The sequence below is a fragment of the Tursiops truncatus genome, chromosome 16 (assembly GCF_011762595.2).
Source record: "Tursiops truncatus isolate mTurTru1 chromosome 16, mTurTru1.mat.Y, whole genome shotgun sequence".
Classification (NCBI taxonomy): Eukaryota; Metazoa; Chordata; class Mammalia; order Artiodactyla; family Delphinidae; genus Tursiops; species Tursiops truncatus.
This window is the reverse complement of record NC_047049.1, coordinates 31,148,066-31,167,332: the sequence shown is the minus strand read 5'-3', so window position 1 is coordinate 31,167,332 and position 19,267 is coordinate 31,148,066. Positions and strand designations below refer to the sequence as shown.

Sequence of the window (19,267 nt, the reverse complement as noted above, 5' to 3'; positions counted from 1 at the left end):
CTTGCATTTTTTATTTACCACCTTTTATCATTGTATCTTTATTTTTTCCTTCATTATGTTGGATTGAAAAAAATTTACTGCCTTTTACTTCCTCCTCTGGTTTGGAAACGATGGAATGCATCTATTCTTTTCATAGTAACCCTTAATTTTACAATTTTTCTGACAATATGTGTAATTACTCAGTATTTCTATCTTCTGAATACAACATAACTTTTATCAGTTGAACACCAATCTTGTAGTTGTTGCATAGATTTTTTTCAAAGCTAAGATTTTTTTTGAAGAGTTATTAATTTACAGAAATACATTGTAAGTTTCAGAACTTACCATTTTTGTTAAATCTCAAACCTCTAGGTTTACTTACCTTCTGGCTAAAATTCATTCTTTTAATAGTACTTTTAGGGAGGATATATGGGGAATAAGCTTACTTGATCTTCATATAATGGCAAATGTCTTTATTTTGCCCTCATTATGCTAGTTTAGCTAGACATGAAATCCTAGGTTGACAGTCACCATCTCTTAACGTTTCAAAAATCATGCCATTGTCTATGGCATTTACTAAAGTATTGAAAATTCTGTCTTTAGGCTGTCAGTCATTTGTATTTAATCTGTCTTATCTCACTGAGAATTTAAAGCAATTTTCTCTTTACTTTTCATATTTTAAAATTTCAATATGGTGTATCCAGGTATCTTTTTATTTATCCCACTGATGGTTTGTGGTACATTTTTAAATGAAGGGCTCATATTTCTTCAATTCAGAAAAATGCTCAGCTTTTATCTTTCAAATACTGCTTTTCCACCATTAACACACATGCATACTTTTTGTACTCCTCCAACAGATGTATATGTTTGAGACACTCAGACATTTTAAATTTCCACGTCTATTACCTGTTCTTTCACATGTTTTAATGTATTTATCTCCCTTTACTGCATTTTGGGGAAATTCCTCAGAGCTTTCTTCACATTTATTTTCTTTTCTGTAGCTGCTGTAGACCTTATCCAGTCTGTATCATGTTATTTCAATGGCTATTCCAGGATTATCTAATTGTATTTTAAATCGATTCTTTCAAAACATCAGTCTATTTGTGTTTCATTCCTTCCCGCTTCATAATTGTTTGCCTGTTCTTTTTAATAACATCATTTCTTCATTTGCTTTTATGAGTGAGGCAGTTCATTTTCTTCCAGAGTGAATTTATGTTCTGAAGTTTGATGTTATAGGCTACTTTCATAACATTAGATTACTTTATGAGGTTTGGAATTTAATTTAATTTAATTCAGTGAGAAGTTTATCTTTTGTTTGTTCTCTTGCTTGCTCTTACTCTCTCACTCTTTGCTCACTTTTTCCTGTCTAGTTATTTTGAAGCTGTCTTTTTCAGCCTATCTCAGCCCTATGGAATGGAACAAGGTCTTATATGATAGATTACAAGCCCTCTCTTCCAGAGTAAATTGAGGCTATCACAGTTCCCCCACAGATCCAGTGGATGATTTTGTTTTGTTCCTGGGACTTTCTTTTACTATTACACTAGGATTTTCTTGTTCTTTCTCCTGACTTACGTCTCCTATGTCCTGGTTTCCATGTCTTCCTCTTTCTTGGTTTACTACCGCAAGAGAGGTAAATTTTGGAGAATTTCCCTTTCTGAAAATGTCTTGACTCTACTCTCATGTTTAGTTGATAGTTTGACTGGTTGTAGAACCCTATGTTGAAAAAAAATTGGAAGGTATTCAGAATTTGAAGATATTTTTTCAATTATGTCCAGCCATTTGTGTAATCATTGAGAAATCTGATTCTATTTTTATTTACAATCGTTTGCATGTGACCTACTCTTTCTCTTTGAAAGATTATAGGCTTTTTATATCCTGATTTTCTGAATTTTGCAATGATATATCTTGGTGTAGTCATTTTGGTGGGCATTCAGTGAGTAATTTCAGTATGGAAATTTGTGTCCTTCAGTTCTGGGGCATTTTCTTATAATTTTTACTTAATGATTTCTTCTCATTTTCTGGAACGCCTATTAATTGCATGTTAGATTTTAATTTGTTAACGTTTTTGATTTTTTAATTCTGAATTTTTTTTCTGTTTTGGGGGGCAGTAATTAGAATTTTATCTTCAAAACTATTTATTAAATATTTAAGAGTACACCTTTAATTTTCAAGAGTGCTTTCTTGGCCTCAGGATATTCCTTTTTCATAGTATTTCTGCTCTTCTTTCATAGATACAATATATTTTCTTATCCATCTGGAGATATAATAGTGCTTTTGTTTTGTTTTGCTTTCTTCTGCTTGCCGCATTGAGTCTCTTCTTCAGTTACTTTTTCTGTTTTCGATATTGTTTTTACAAAAAACAGTCTATGTTTTTGTAAGCTTTTCTTAAATTTCTGACGATTTTTGGCTCCCTAAAGCTTTTATATTTAAAGGTGAGGCACTTGAGTGTTGAATGGATTGCTTATGACTAGTGGACTTTATTGAGGAGGCTTAGAGTTTTACTGAAAGACCCTAAATGTCAACCTCTATGATAATTTTCTTGAATCCTTCCATTTCACTAGAGGGGGGAAAAGGCAGTGGTGTAATTTCAGTGTCCATCTGGGCATTTTTTCATTTAAATCCATTGGATCTCCACCCTTTGTCCTAAGGACCAGTTCCTTTTGCATATCTCTGGTTTCTTGTTTTTTGAGGAACATTGGCCATATTGGTGATAGGATAAATTAAAGTGAAGACCTATGGTGTATGGAGATATTTCTCTCTCGCAGTTGATTTTTTCAGTAAATGGAAAACGGACTCTCAGGATAGTATCTCCCTTTTCTGCTGTGGTCTAGTCTTCCCTCCAAGTTTCCCCCACTGTTAGGAAATCAGTGAAATTTAAAATGTCTTGACTATAGGCTCTCCTTCAGCTTCCCTTCCTTCCCTTTGTAACAACTTTAAAAAATATTTTACTATGGAAAATATAAAAATGTAGTGCATATACCAAAAATAGACAGAATTTTATAATGGTTCCTTCTATGCCCGTCTTCCAGGGCCAACAATTATTAACTCAAGGCCAATGTTATCTCATCCATACCCTCACGTATACCTCTACCTCTTTATTTTGAAGTAAATCTTGGACACATTATCAATTTCATCTGTAAATATTTCAGCATGTATCTCTAAATGATAAACTTTTAAAACATAACAGTATATACATTACACCTAAAAAATTAACAAGACAATTCTTAATATCATCAAATATTCTCAGTCTTCAAATTTCCAATTGTTTCAGACATGTCTTACGTGTGTTTTGTCTTTTGGCTTGAATCAGGATTTAAATAACTAACTTCTACATATAGCAGTTGATTGATAAGCATTTTAGGTCTCTTTTAATCTATAGATATCCCTTCCATCTCTCTTTTTTTTTTTCTTGCAATTTTTTGTTTGGTTGAGAAAACAAGTCATTTATCCTGTGCAGTTTCCTAAAGCTCATAGCAGATTTTATCCCCATGGTGTAGTTTAATATGTTCTTCTGTATTTCCTGTGAATTGCTAAGGTTACTTTATAGGTACTCTTTTGTTCTTCCATAATTCCTGGTTATCTCTCCCTCTTATTTTGATAGTAGCAAATGCCAAACATCTTCCACTGCAAACCAAAAGTTTCATTGCATCCTCCTCCTTGCTAGTTAACTACTATTTTTTCTCAGGTGGCAATTTGCCCATTCCCAGGGTATAAATCATAATTGATTTAAATCAATCACAACAATCCTGTTTTCCGTTGCCATTTCCTTTGTTCCAGGGGAGAGTATGTTACTCAGTCCTGGCCAATAAAATATAAGGAGAAATTTATTGGAATAGGTTTTTCTCCCTGATAAAATAAGACAGAAAATTTTGCTCTTGTCTTTTTATATTTCTACATTTTTCCAATGATTTCTTGCTCTTGCTTTATATACTATCTTCCCTCATCTCTTTATGTACTATCTTACCTCATCTAAGTATATTTAGCATGTTTATTTTAAAACATTTGTCTTTCTGTTATAATAATTCTTCATCATATAGTATATGTTGTTTGGTTTGGTATCTTTCTTTCTGTTAATTTTTCTTTTCACGTGTCTGGGGAGCTTGTGCTCCTCTTTCAGGTAATGTGTATTTGGGTCAGGTTGAAAACATATAGTCAGTATGTGTCCATTAGTGTGTGTTCCTTGGAGTGTGAGTTTAAGGAGAGAGGAATGAAAGAACCCCAGAGATGAGAGACCAGGTACCACAAAGCCACTTCTGATCACTGTGGCCAATCCACTCATCCCATCACATCATGAACAACTTTTTCCTTTTTGTTGATTAGCCCTAATTCACCTTAATAATTCCTGTTTCTGCTTTCTTTCTTTCCACTGAAGAATTGTTTAGTTTCTCTGAGCAAGAGCAAAGCAAGTCAAACATTTCTGAGATTATTTGCTCTTAACAGATAAGATTTCCAGCACTTTCCCTTTATCATACAGACCATATGTAGACCATACAATTATAGTCCAAACTGGAACACTTTTGACTGGAAGAGTGAGAGCTAGGGAAAGCAGGCATTAATCAGGGCTTTCCAGGGCAAACTGAGTTGTATGGTCCCTGTATTCAACATAGATGAACCTTGTGTCTGAGGGCAAGAGCAGGTCTTTGTATCCCCTGGCCCTTAGCAGGCATTCCAAAATGATTACTGAACTCTGGGCCACTCTTGTAATTTATACTTTGATAGTATCATTTATCTCCTCCATCTCTCCGAGGCTTTCTGAATCTATTCTCATATCAATCCTAGCTGTGTTTTTGTGTGCCTTTATATTCATCCACATGGTTTCCTCTGTGTTTCCAACTTCCAATTGATATCTTTCCATACATATATGTAAAGTTTTAGAATAGAGCTTTTCTGCCTCCTTTGCACTTAATTCTTCCTTCTTTGACAAATTATGCTCTTCCTATTGCTGTGTTATACACTTAAATCCTTTGCTATCCTAGTTCTCCAGGGTTTCCTCATCACCTTGACATTTTCTAATGTCAATAGGAACAAGGCATGTAAAGCTAAATGAAATGAGTTATTGGTTCTTTTAAATTTCATAATTGTTTCTCATTTATTCCATCAGACATTTCAGGATATACTTTAAGGACCTGTCTCCTCACATCCTCCACCTTCCCAACAAACGACATTAACAAAAACAGAACATGAACCACAACATTAATACAATTTTAAGACTTCTGAGGCATCATATATAGCAGTATTAAGGCATTATTAAAAGAAGTAAACAACCTGGGCTTAGGCTTTTATTTTTTAAAGAGAGGAGTTAGAGAAATGTGCAGATGGATGTAACTTGGAAATTTTGGAGTAATGAGCCATAATAATCTACTCTTACAAGTTCTTAAGTGTAATTTAGAGATAATAACATGATGCAGTGTCACTGGTCTCACAGAAATTAGGTTTACCCTTTAAAAAAAAAAACTTTCCACAAAACATCAAATTAATTTACGTAGTATTTAATCTCCAACAACAATGAAAAGAAAGAGAGAGAGAGAGAAAGAAAGAAAGAAAGAAAGAAAGAAAGAAAGAAAGAAAGAAAGAAGAAAAGGAAAACTCTATACTTTTATTTTTTTAAAACTTTAAGTAATGAAATGTACTAGTCATATAAAAGTATACAAAGGAGTATATATAACATATATATGTACCAGGTTTGTTCTTAAAAGAAATATAATTAACTAGCATTCAATTCCCTCTTTTTAGTTTTGCAAGGCCTTGAGTTATCTGAGCCCTCTGTTCTCTTGCCTTCAGGATACAGTGAATCTTAGAATTTTACATAATTCTCTCTAAGACAGGGAAAGGTGCCCTAAAATATTTATGTAAGGCCAATATAGTTTATATAGTTTAACATTCTTCACAGTTGAATATATTATCCACTGAAAGAATTAAGAGAGACTTTACTATCTTTAATAAAAACAATAGAAATAGCATATCCAAAGTCTTGGTCATCTAGGAAGTCTGAGTTGAGAGGAAACTGGCAGGGATGCCTACCCTAAAAAATATCTTTCTCATCACCTATCACAGTGTCTGAAATCCCACCTTTGTAATTGCTGTGTTGAATCATGAAATCTTTTAGGTATCAAAAATCTCCCATCATAATTGTTACTCCATGAGGGGTCATGTCTTATCACTAGCACAGTTTCTGGCACATAAACAGTGTTCAAGAAAATGTCTGCTGAATAAATATTGAATAACAAACATTGCAGAGGCCATTGGGAAGGATGATACTTGAAGCTCATGTTCAACTAACACTTGTTTGATAAACTGAAGAGAGTAATCAACCTATAATTTCTTAACCAAGAAGTGTGAGCACTTTAAGCTAGATCACCCAGGCTCTTGGTATCTCTATTTTTCCAATTCTGGTTACACTTGTTTATATTTTTGGAGGTAGGGCGTGTGGACTTGAGAGATCAGCAAAAAGGAGACAGCCATTTAAAGAGAATTGTTCTCCAAATTAATATCATTTAATTCTTTAATTATGGTTGTAACAGTTATCATTTTTATAATGCTTATGATATACAAGCTACAACTAAAAGCGTGCTTACATTTTTGTAAATGCATATATAAGCTTGTTATAACTTTATTGTGGTATGATGTTATCTATGATTCGAAGGTGTGAATCCCTAGAGTGACATGTAATTTCCACTTATATGTTAACTATTTTTGTGAAGTATAGAATAATCCAGACTCCTTTCTTAAGCTATGTTTCAATATCCTCTTCTTTGTATTCTTTCTCGCTCTTTCTTTTAACCATCGTCTTTCCTTCCTTGTGTTTCATTCCCTTTTATGTGCTAACCTTAATGTTCTAAAAAGAGGGCAAGAGAGTGGATGGAGGTTGTGTGATACAGATGGAGGAAGAAAAGAGGGAAGAGACAAGTTTGGGGCCGATATAAACGTACAATCTAATTCTTTCATAACATATGCAGGTTTGCAAGATTTTTTAGGTGAATGTATAATGCAAGGGTGAAGTTGTATGTACTGCAGAGAAAAGGGGTGAAATTTCTTAATGTGAAAAACAAAAAACAAAAATTATATCAAAACACAAAATAACTGTTCATGTTCCCAATTATCATCATCTTTTTTGCTATTAAAAAAAAATCCTACTTCTCTTTCCTCTGTGATGTATGTGCATGTCTGACTTGCATGGAAATAAAGACGGGAGAGAGGAGGAGGATGTTTAATGCAAAATAAAATCCATTTTGTAAACATGTTCTTCATTCCATATTGGCATTCCTTTAGGTGTTTATGTAAGATTTCTCCTTGTGTGTTTTATACAGGCATACGAGTACAAGATATATGAACACACCTAATGTGTACTACCCCTCATTTCCTTTTTTTGAACTATGTAGACCAGTAGACAGTGATAAGAAAATTCCTTAAAGACAGAGTGAGGATTCCACAGATTACATTTTTATTAAAGGATGCAGAAAATCGTGTGTATGGTTACATGTCAACATTTTCAAATCATACTCTAAGACAGTGAAAAATGTTTAACATTTTAAAAGTTTTTTTTTTCAATCACAAACGGCATATATACTTCCTAAGAACATATGGAACATAAAAAATAGAAGACAAAAATTCTATCTCACTGCCCCTTTTAATATTTTGGCATATCCCTCCCCTCCAGTCACGTTATTTTTTTCATTTAAAAAAAAGTTGCCACCATAACAACCCCCACCCCCTCCCAAGGAAGGTTAATTTATGTAAAAAAGTGAGGTCAATTAATAGATTTCATTTCAGAAATCCGCTAAAGGATAGAAGAGCCATACTGGCCCCTGGCGCAAACCTAATCATATTAATTGACCTCTTTGTCAGCCCTGTGTGTAGTGTTGGAAAAGATTCCTTTGATGGGGATGAGAGCCTCCCTTGTTGAACGATGGTTTTCAGATCAATTATTAAATATGTACATGTTTGGAGTTCAATATGTCTTCCAGCGCTGCTTGTGGCAGCTTCCTTCGTTGACATGGGCTGCAATGGCTGCTAAACCCTGCCATGTCAAAAGGAAGGAGTGGGGGAGACGCCATTTGCAAAGCCGGAAATGATTAAAATCTCAGGGTTGAGACCATTCCCAGTCAAGCAAGGGTTTGCCAAGAGCACAGTTCCTGCTTCTGATGTCTTCTCTGAAGAGCATAGAATGGAGGTGTGTCTCTCATTCCATTGAAAGTAGGCTCTCTCCAGCTGCTGGTGAGCCAAGGCGGGGAGCGAGCCACTGCCGTGTCAGGCACCCGTGAAGCGCGCTAAACGAGAGGTCAGCAGCGAGCCCAGCTCCGTGGCCTAGACTCACCAGGGTGGGGCGAGGACCCTGCCGGCCTCCGTCCTCTTCCGCTCGCCTCAGGTGCGGCACGAATCCCTCCGCCTCAGCGAGCGCTCCCGGTAGTGCTGCGATCGGCTTTTCGGCAATACCCGGATGGAAGCATAATGGCCGCCATCAGGGACTCGCAGGCAATGGGGACCACGACAGGTATTCCCCGTGAGCGGGGCCGCCCAGACCTGTTAGGATGCCGGGACTTATAGAGAGCCAGCCAGGGAGCAAAGGGCGAGTTTGTGGGGGCTGGAGGACCCCCCGAACCCTCTCAGGGTTCCGCCTCTCGTGATAGGAAGCGTCTGTTAAATAGTCCCGGCCATTCAGCGCTTCCGCCTAACTTGTCGCAAAGTTTTTCTAGAGAAGTCGGTCCTTTTTCTAGGCGCTCCTAGGCTGCCAGAGCTAACCTTCAGTCCTTTAGCCTGGGCTTGCTTTACGTCGAGGCTTTTTGAACTCCGCACTCTCCCACAGTCCAGGAACGGGAGCGGGAGCGCGGCACAGTGTGCCTCCGCGAGCCCGAGGGGCAGCCGAGCCCCGGAGGAAGGGGCGGATCGGGCGCGGTGTTTGGGACGGAGCGGGGCGCGCGGCGCTCGAAGCACCCACTCGGCGCGTACCGGGGCTGGTGGAGACTGCTTGGGCACCCCTCAGACCGCACCCCTCGAGCTGTAGGTTCGCAGGTCCACGGCACCCCGACTCGACGGCGTCCCCATTGTGGGTTCAGTCTGTGGTCTTTGGAGGTCTTTTTGTTGTTGCAGATATGCTCAAGTCTCTGGCGCGCGCGCCCTCCTCCAGAGTTGGCCAAGGGCGCTCTTCCGTGCAGACCCCAACCACACCCAGTGGCAGATGGATTTCTTTGTAACTGGCTTTCTTACTTGTAGGGTCCATTTTGAGTCTGTTCTTAACATGATGTCCTTATTGTCAAGTAGTAGACAGTCTCTTCCTAGATGGCTATGGTAATTGAAAATATATAGGATGAATGTATGTAAGGTAAAATGTTATAGCTCTTAAGTAGACCAATGAAACAAATACGGTAGCTTTAACGTTCTGAATGCAAAAGTCCAGGTTCAGTTTTCTTTTTAGGTTTAAATTTGGGGGCGTTTAGTGTTTGTGAACAATTTTAGCGAAAACATTCGTTGGGTATGTTTGGATATCAAAACTTAAAAAAACACTAGAAAAGTAAAATAAGTCAATGTTTAAAGAATACATAATAGTGTTGAACTCTGAGCGGTTGTCATGATGATGAAACATACCACCAAACTGTACATCAGGGTGGGAATTTCGTTAACTTTGAACGTCTATGTGTTAGGCCTAGTTTACTGAAATGGTTGAATTGTTTTTCATGCAGGAAGGGATCTGATTTGAGTGTACTGTAAAGTTATTGTACTCAAGTTGAACAGATAGAAATCACTTAAATGGATTCTGTGAAGTACCCTAACATTTTTCAGAGTTTAACTGCAAGTCAATAGAAATGGGTTCATTATCTTTCAGCAAAACTGAATTTTCCTGAAATTCATTAAGACATTGCATTGTATTAACTTTTTTCAGGGTGTTAGCATTTCATGAGGACGGTAAGCATAGTAGACCATGTTGATTTTTGTTAAAATTCTCATAAATAAGATGAATCCTAGATCTAGAAAATTAACAAAAGGGTGGGGAGGGAGAAAAATGTAGGTATCTAACACCTGTTCTGCACATCCAAATATTTCCTTGTTGTTGCCACGAAAAGTAAGTACAAGTATCAATTCAAACGTTTTATGTCTGTTATTTGGGAAGGATAAAAGGACAGCAACCACAGTGAATATCTACTTTGCACATTGATAATGTATGAACTTTTAAATGCTTGCGATTTTTATCATCACACTTCAGATCTTCTCCTATCCTGTCTGGTAATAGTGTAGTCTGTTGTGATCCCAAAGTTTTTATATCTTGAAACATTCCAGAGGGGATATATTTTAGCATAACTCTACAGTTTGACTTTAAAATATACTTTAAACATGCTCTTTTAATATATTTTTATTGTTTACTTTCCTGTTTATTTTTGTTAAGGCATTGTGTACTGTAGATCACCTAATACAGCTTTTTTTTTTTTTTTTAAAGATAAAAGACTTGGACCTTGCCCAGTTTCCTTCAGTTACTCTACTAAAAGTTTTTTGGCAAAGCACTATAAGCAAAAGAAAAGAGTTAAAGTTGGAAGTATTCTTAGTTATCTTATATCAGATGTGTAGGCTATGAGTATTTCGGTTCTATATGGGGTATTGGCTTCACATGGTGAGCAGTTTTCATGGAACCATAGATATCAGAAGTGAGTATTAAGAGGTAGCATTATCATGGTAGGATATCTAGGTTGGAATCAGATCCAGATTCTAGTTCTAGCTTTGTGAATTTAGACAAGACTCATTTTCCTTATCATGTAATAAATGAAGATATTGAATTAGATTGATTCTAAGCTCCCTTCTAAGCTTTGAGTTTTGTGACTTGTAAATTGATGACATGTTATCACTGGGTGTCAATGATAGGTTATTTGTCTTAAGTGCAGAGAGATTTTTTTCTTCTAAATTTATACACATACATTGACTATGAAGCATAACTGAATCAAAAGTTTAAAAACATTTTATTGACAGTTTTTGCAGTCAAAGTTTTAAAATTTTGGTCTTCATTTCCAGATATCATCTCTTCTTTTGATCACTGCTCCTGATTGTGGCTTTGTCCAAGCATTAAATTGTGTGCCTTTTGTTCCTTGAAGAAAGAGGTATGGTGAAGATTGAAGTACTATAGTACATAGTCTATTAAGTAGTAAGTTAATATGTTTTAATATTGGGCAAAATGGAATAGTTACCTATATATGAATTTCCGTAAGTTATAGTTTTACTTTTGGCCTAAATAAAATACATGTGGGTTTTCATTTTAATGGAAGCAAAAAAAGTAGTTTTTTGTTTCATAGTTTATGTTTCAACATTGCATTAGAAATCTAAAGATGATTTTAACTGTATCATCCTTCTAAGTATAAAGATGACATTAAGGGCTCCTAGGTAATGGATGATGGAGATAAATACGGTAGGAAGATGTTTTGAAGCTGTATAAATGGCCAGAAGAGTGTTTCTGTTTTGCTCTAGTAAGTGCAAAGTAATGCACCTAAATAAAAATTATCTAATGTATATTTGTATTGTGATTAATGATATCTGCATTGTGAGACAGAAAAGGGACTTAGGAATCACTATAGAAGTTATGACTGGTTTCCTGGAAACAGTCGTCTGAATATCCTGGTTTGGACAAAAAGAAGGAAAAATGCCTGCCAACAAATCCATGGTGTTATAATAAGGAAGGCTTTGCACTCAGTGGAAAATACTTTACCCTTGTACGAAAACGTGGCATATTTATCCTTGAAACACAAGTGCCTCTTGCTGTTTGTGTTGGATAGATTTGGGGATATCACAGTATCATATAATTCCCCTCACCAAATGTATACCCATAAGTAGAACCCTAAGTTAGGAATAAGATTGTGTATGTAACTACTAAAATAATTTAAGTAGACTATACCAACTTAAATTATTACTTTAGTAATTGTAACCATGTTCTGTGAACTTTACTAGCAGATGGATTTTTTTTTCAGGCCATTTTTCACAAAGGTACAAATTATTTTATTAAAAGTTAAGGTACTATAACAACTACAGTAAGAGAGCAACAAAGCTAAGTTGAGATACCAGGTTATCATTTATGTTCATTTACATGTGTCATTTCTTCGTATATAACATTTGTTTGATCTCTTACCGTGAGATTCACATGGGTACTGTGTTGCTACTTAACAGAGAAAGTAAATGCTGAGTGCTAAGAGTTTTCTTTGCTAAGTTTGAGCCAAACTACTCAAAAAAAGTAACATGGTGAACAATGAAAGCTTCACGTGTAACGAAGTAAATAAGAGACTGCTGTATGGTAACAGATCAAAATGATTTGGATTATCTGAGCTTAAAAATTATAATCAAAATCTGACTAAAATTTTAAAATCATGATTGGTGTGACTGCATGAAACCAGTGTCAGAATATTGGAATGCAGGTGCATGACTTGAAGCTTAGGAAAATTAAGTGGGTTTCATGTGGGTCTCATTTCAAAAAGTGGTAATAGCTGAAAACAAATATTGGCTTTATAGGAAGTCAAATAATTTCAAAATATGGTAAAGTCATCACCAATTCCTAATTAAAATTGAGTTGTTGGAGGTTGTGGCTGGTAGAAGACGTATATATATGTGTGTACGCATATTGTTTTCGTCAACCCAGTATCTCTTCGTTTGGGGAACCATCCTTCCCCTGTTATGAGTGGTTGGTGTCTTGTCTTATGAGTCAGTGTTATAACGCAAGCCCAGTCGTCCCTGTTGGAACAGTGATTGCCCATTACTCAAGCAGAGCCAATCAGAATCCTTTGAAATTGATATATGAATGCTGGGAGAAAGATGCTCCCTTTTCTCTAATGTTGTTAATCTGGGAGGATGCTAGTGACATTCTTTCCTATGTGTATGAGAACCGCATTTGTAGTAGGTGAAAGTGAAGCCATATAGATGGGAGATAGATGGAGGTAGAGTACCACTTTTAGTCCCAGGAGCCATGGTATGAGGTATCTATGGGTTTTTTTTGATTCTGTCTGCTACCCTGGTGTCCTTTCCAGTCCCTTGGCCCAAAATTCTGCATATAAGTTAGTTTGAATTGAATTGTAGCAGAAAACCTCCTGATGAATATATGGCCTTTATGAATTTAAGATCTATAGCTTCAAGTTGATCATTCATGTCCATACATAATTTGCCCTTTCCCTCTGCCTTATAAAAGATACCTTTTATTCATGCATGCATGCATGCATTCATTCATTATACATGTATTTAGTCCTTCATTCAATCTACAAATATTTATCGGATACATAGTAGTATGTACAAGTATGTGCACCTGCCTGGGTAGTCAAGGTTTGTACATACTTGGCTGAGTGGATGGTGGACTTTTTCTAATACAGCACATTTTTATATACTTAGGTTACACAGATCAACAAGCGTGTGTTGAGAATAATCTGTGGTGTACTTAGCTTTTTAGTAATATATAAGAATAAGAGGAGCTCTTTGCTTTCAAAGTGCTTATAGTTTAGTTAAGTAATCCAGATTAATATACATGAAACATAATACAAATGGCTAAAAAGGTTAAATGAATGCACAGTCATATGGGTTGTAAGTCTGAGTTCTGATAGGGAGGAAATTAGTGAGGGCTGGCCCAGTCTAGAAAGGTTTCTTGAAAGGAGATATAACTTCAAATGGATTTTGACTTATGAATTGGGTTTTGATAGGCATAAAGAATAATTGAAGAATGGATGGAGTTGAAAATGATTAAGTGCTCATCCAAGATTGGGAAGAGACTGGTTTGACAATAACAATTTGTATTTTGGGGGAATGAGAGGTAATGGGAAATAAGGTTGGCTGTTTTAGGTAAATCTATGTGTGAGGTATTTGGAAAGCCAGGCAGAAATTTTGCTTCTTTCTAGTAAGGTGGAGCTTTCTTTGAGTAAAATGTTTGTATTTCTTTCAGTGTGATACCATTTTTGTGATGCTAAGATATAAAATAAGTGTATTCAAGTGGTGTATATTTATTTGTCATGGAAAAGATCTTGTTGCTAATAACCATCCACCTTGAAAATTAAAAAAAAAAAAGTAATTAACCTGCGATGCTGTTCTGTGTTTTATATGTAGTTAATTTCTTCCTACCTCCTTCTTTTTGAGAGCTCCCTTAGTACAGTGGCGAAACCATACCTCCTCTGTAGAGATAAAGCCAGTTCAAAACTAATATAGCGATAGTTATAAAAACATTTGAAAAGAGATAAGGAGTGAAATTAAAGTAATGTTTGATTACTCATAGAATATTTGTTTAGAGCTCCAGGTATTAGGAATGATGTATAGGTTAATGTGTCATTCTCACTAAATGCTGTTGTTTCCTAGGTCTTTGTTTATCTTCTTTCTTCTTTGTTTATCTTCTTCTCTTTTTCTTCTTTCTTCTTTGTTTCTTCTTTTCTATCTGGTCCTCAGCTCAAAGAGTTAACAGAGATTCCAATATACCAGGGTTGGCAAACTTTTGCTATAAATGGCCAGGTAGTATATATTTTAGGCTTTGTGGACATATGGTTTCTATTGTACCTATCAGGTGCTGTGTAACACCAAAGCAGCCATAAACAATATGTAAATGAATGAATGTGGCTGTGTTCCAATGAAACTTAATTTACAAAAATAGGCAGCAGGCCAGAATTGGCTGTTGGCTGTAGTTTGCCAACCCCTGTCGTAGACTTAAATGAGGCATTTCTGTCCACAACCTCTCACAATAACATCTACCCACCTGCTGATGTCCTTTTCTTTCTCTTCAGTAACTACAGGTGAATTATCTTTGTTCTTTTCTAAGTTCAACTCTTCCATTTGTTCACTAGATTGCATCTCTTCTCACTTACTAAAGGACATTGCCTGCATTTCTTTTCTTTCTCTCTTCCATCACTAATTTTAACATTTTTACTGGATCATTTTTATGAGCATACAATCATACTATAATTTCTTCTACCTTTAAAAAACAAACAAATCAAAAAACTCCAACTCCTCTATTTCTTGGTCCTTTGTAGTAAAATTCCTTGAAACAGTTGTCTGTATTACACCTCTATGTCTCTTCCCATTTTCTCTTAAATTCATGTTTGTGAGCCACTGAAACCATTCTAATCAGTGTCACCAGCACTCTTGACATTAAGTCCAGGGGTCATTTCTCAGTCTTCATCTTATTTGACAGAGTTGATCATTATGAGTCTGGAACCACTTTCTTCACTTTGCTTTGAGGGTACCACTCTCCTAATTTACCTTCATTCTCACTGCTCATTCCTTTCAGCCACACCAGCTCTTCTCTTCTTTATCCTCTAAATGTTAGGGTATCTTAAGGCTCACGCCTTGGACTTCTCTCTTTTTTTACTTACCCCTTTCATTCAGTTCTATATACAAAAATACATACACATATATATACACAGACTAATAACTCCCCAAATTTTATCTTAACACCTAGACCTCTGTATTTTGTATTCGGTTACACATTCCATGTTTCCATTTGGATGTCAACTGGATATCTCCAATTCTACATGACCAAAACCAAATTCTTGATATCCTTTCCAAACCTACTATTCCCACACTATCTTTTCTTAGTAAAGAGCAATGCATTTCTTCCAGTTGGTGAGGTCAGAACTTTCAGAGTTATCCTTGATGTGTTTCTTTCTCTCATAGACCAAATTTAGTCTGTCAGCAAATCCTATAGGCTCTATCTTTAAAATATATTCAAAGTCTGACCATGCATTATTGTCTCTACCAAGCCACCATCTCTTACCTGGGTAATTGTCGTATAATAGTCTCCAAAGTGGTCTCCTTGCTTCCATTTTTACCTCCCTCTCAAATACTGGGTTCTTAACATAGCAGCCAAAGTGATCTTTTCAAAAAACGATTCAGCTCATGTTATTTCTCTACCCGAAATGCTCCAGCAGCTCTCCTCATTACTTCTTTGATTTCATCTTCTCCGGCTGCTTTCCCTCTGGTGCTTTCTGTTCCCATCATACTGACCAACTTCTTGCTGTTCACCGGACATGTTAGGCACACTCCACACTCAGGGTGTTGGCACTTACTCTTTCTTTTCTTTTCTTGGAATGCTGCTTGTCTGCCTCAGCTCCTTAAGATCTTAGCTCAAAACAGACCATTTCAAGTGAGGTCTCCCTGACTTTGTATTTAAAATTAGAACTCTGGTTCTGCCTTTCCTTCTCTACTTTGTTTTTCTCCACAGCATTTGTCACCTTTGACTATATTATATAATTTACTTGTGTTGATATTATCTAAATAACCACTAGAGTGTTAGCTCCATGAGGGGAGGGATTTTTGTCTGTTTCATTCACTGCTGTATTCCCAAGGTTTAGAACAAAGGCCGGCACATATTTGGTGCTAGCTACAAGGCCAGCACTGTGCCAGATGCTGGTGGTATAGCAAAGAACGTGACAGGTGTGGTCCATGTGTTTATGTGCTTTTATTCTAGTGGTAGAGACAGATAGAAAATAAATTGACAAATAAATAAAATATTGCCAGAGGGGAAAATGTTATAGAAAAAGAAATACAAGGGGCTAAAATAGGGAACAATTTTTTTTGTTTGAGGAGGGAATGGCTTATAGGTTGGGGAAAGCCTCTCTGAGATGGTGACATTTGAGCTGCCTAAAAGATAAGAAGGATCTAACCATTTGAGGAATGGGAGAGAGAATATTTCAAGCAGGGAGTAGCAGGTGCAAAGGCCTGAGATAAGAAAGATAGGAAGGGAGTATCGAGGAACTGAGAGTCTATATATGGTAGCTTACTGGAGTATATTTACAGATGGGAAGAGTGGCATGAGATGAAGTTGAAGAGTGAAGTCCAGGACCAGATGTCACTGTTTCTTGCAGGCCTTGGCCAAGAGATTAAATTTTGCTTGCTAAGTGCTTTGGGAAGCCCCTGAGGAGTTCTAAGCAGAGAATACTGTAACCTGTTTTATATTAAGAAGATCACTTTTGCTTCTGTGTGGAGAATGGATTCAGAGAAGGGTTGGTGGGCAGGGGAAAGCATGAATGCCAGTTAGGAAGACTATTATTTTAATCCAAGTTAGAGATGACAGTGGACTAAGATGATGCCAGTGGGGATGGAGAGACGAAAATAAAAGAATAAATGAATTAAGAATTTGTTAGGTCCCTGTGTGCCCAGTCTTCTTGGTTTTTGAGAGGGATAAATGAGAAATACAAAATAGAACTTATTTTTAAGATGCTTATAAGTTATCTTGGGAGGTAAAACTTAAAAATGAAATGATGTATCGATAAAAGTGTAATAAAGTGATGCGCAATGGCTATCCTTGAAATGAATATTCAGAGAAGGGGGGAAATTAGTGTGTATTGCAGAATGTTTCATGTCCCTACAGGAAGTAGAATTAGAAAAGAAGTTTGACCAGAATTGAATTAAGAGAAAGAGGGATGACAAGCCTGGTGAAAGGAAACAGTATGAACAAAGGTAAATATAGGTGTATATATTGGGGAGCAGAAAGCATCTTATGTGTTGGGCTGTGTGTGTGTGTACAGTGAGCAGTTACAGTTTCAGAGAGTAAAAAGAAGATTCATCTGAGTCAGGAACTGCTTCTGTATTTTAATTTTTATTTTAAACTCCTTCATAATTGTATACCAGTGTCACAAATCTACCTGAATGGTATGTGGCTTATATGTACACTAGCATTTTGAATATTTCTATATCTGTACTTGATCACATTTGCATACTTAACTTTTTATTTCTCTTTTTTGTGGTAAGTTAGGTCATTAGACCACAATGATTTGAAGGGAGCTGACTTTCAATATAAATTTCTACAATATTTATTTTTCACTTGTTTAAAATAAGATAGGTGTCAGCTTCTGGGGTAAACTTTTTAAAAACTTAAAACAGCTACAAAAAGAGTAAGCCCAAAATGTTCCAAGTCATGAAAAGATAATAGTTTATTTTGAGGACATTAAAATAGGTTCTGTTAGTTTCTACTAACACAACATTGTAAAACAACTATACCCCAATTAAAAAATAAAATAAAATAAAATAGGTTCTGCTTTGAAAATAAGAGTTTTAGTATTTTGTGTATTCTAGGTTCCTTTTAGGCAGAACTTTATGTTTTTCAGCAAGCTCTTCCTGCTGCATGCTGCTTTGTTCTGTCTCCAATTGTATGTTTATATGATTGTTTTGCATTCAGTTATCTCTGCAGAGAAAAATTCAATAACTCAAGGAATGCAGTAGTTATAAAAAATAATGACTAATCAGTTTTCTTAACTGTGTATGGACAATTAATGTGACAAGTTAGGTTACAGAGGTACATGCTGAGTCACAAATAGGGCTAAACTAAGAGTTTTTTTAGTTCTTTGTTTAATGTTTGAGCAACTAGAACGTTGTGAGTTAGCACATAGATTCTTTTTATACCTTTTCACTAAAGCTGAACACTAGAATGTTTTTGCTTTTTAAAGCAAAACAAAACTCTGTTGTAGAAAGCAAAAAAAACTCTCCAGGAATGGCACTTTTTGATTCACTCTAAGTCTCTATCCTTGGCATTTTATTCTGGGAATCATCTTTTAAAAACTTTCTCTGTACCTACTGTGTGATTCCTAACATATGCTAACACTGCCAGTTCTCTGGTTCCTCACTTTTTTGTTTGGATTGTCACTTAGTCCTCTTAGTTTTCTCACTTCTATTTTTACTCTCTTTCTCCAATATATCTTGCTGTCTAGTAGCATTCTAATACTATTTCTAAAGTACTGCTTTCATAACTCTCTGCTCATAAAGTAATATGGATGGCTCCTTGTTACCTTTCATTTCAAGTTCAAATTTGTCCTTTGTAGTCTTCTTTTTTTTTTTTTTTTTTTTGCGGTACGCGGGCCTCTCACTGTTGTGGCCTCTCCCGTTGCAGAGCACAGGCTCCGGATGTGCAGGCTCAGCGGCCATGGCTCACGGGCCCAGCCGCTCTGCGGCATGTGGGATCTTCCCGGACCGGAGCACGAAGCCGCATCCCCTGCATTGGCAGGCGGACTCTCAACCACTGCACCACTAGGGAAGCCCGCCTCTGTAGTCTTCTTACTTAACCTTGCCATTCTGTCTGTGATCTAGATCCTGCAGTTCTTCTAATATTTCTTTTTTTCTAGTCTAGATAACCTTTCCTCATTTCTTACATGTTTAAGTCGTTTAACTCTTTAAAGGATCATCACAAAACCTTCCTTTCTGTGAAATAAACACAGTCAACATTGATCTATTAACTTAATGTCAGTGATGCAGACGTAGAGAACAGACGTGTTGACACAGGGAGGGAAGGGAAGGGTGGGATGAATTGGGAGATTAGATTTGACATAAATACACTACCATGTGTAAAATAGATAGCTAGTGGGAA

At 36.4% G+C, this 19,267-nt stretch overlaps 1 protein-coding gene across 44 annotated transcripts in view; it reads left to right on the top strand.

The window, feature by feature from the left end:
* ZNF518A (zinc finger protein 518A) overlaps positions 1–19,267 on the top strand; it is a 92,359-nt gene that overhangs the window by 20,021 nt on the left and 53,071 nt on the right. For 18 of the 44 annotated variants that reach the window (XR_012326967.1, XR_002177210.3, XR_012326963.1 and 15 more), the window contains exons 1-2: positions 8,477–11,060; positions 17,279–17,367. The gene's annotated coding sequence lies outside the window, so the exon portion shown is untranslated. The other 26 variants (XR_002177218.3, XR_012326964.1, XR_002177215.3 and 23 more) reach the window with 21 other exon arrangements.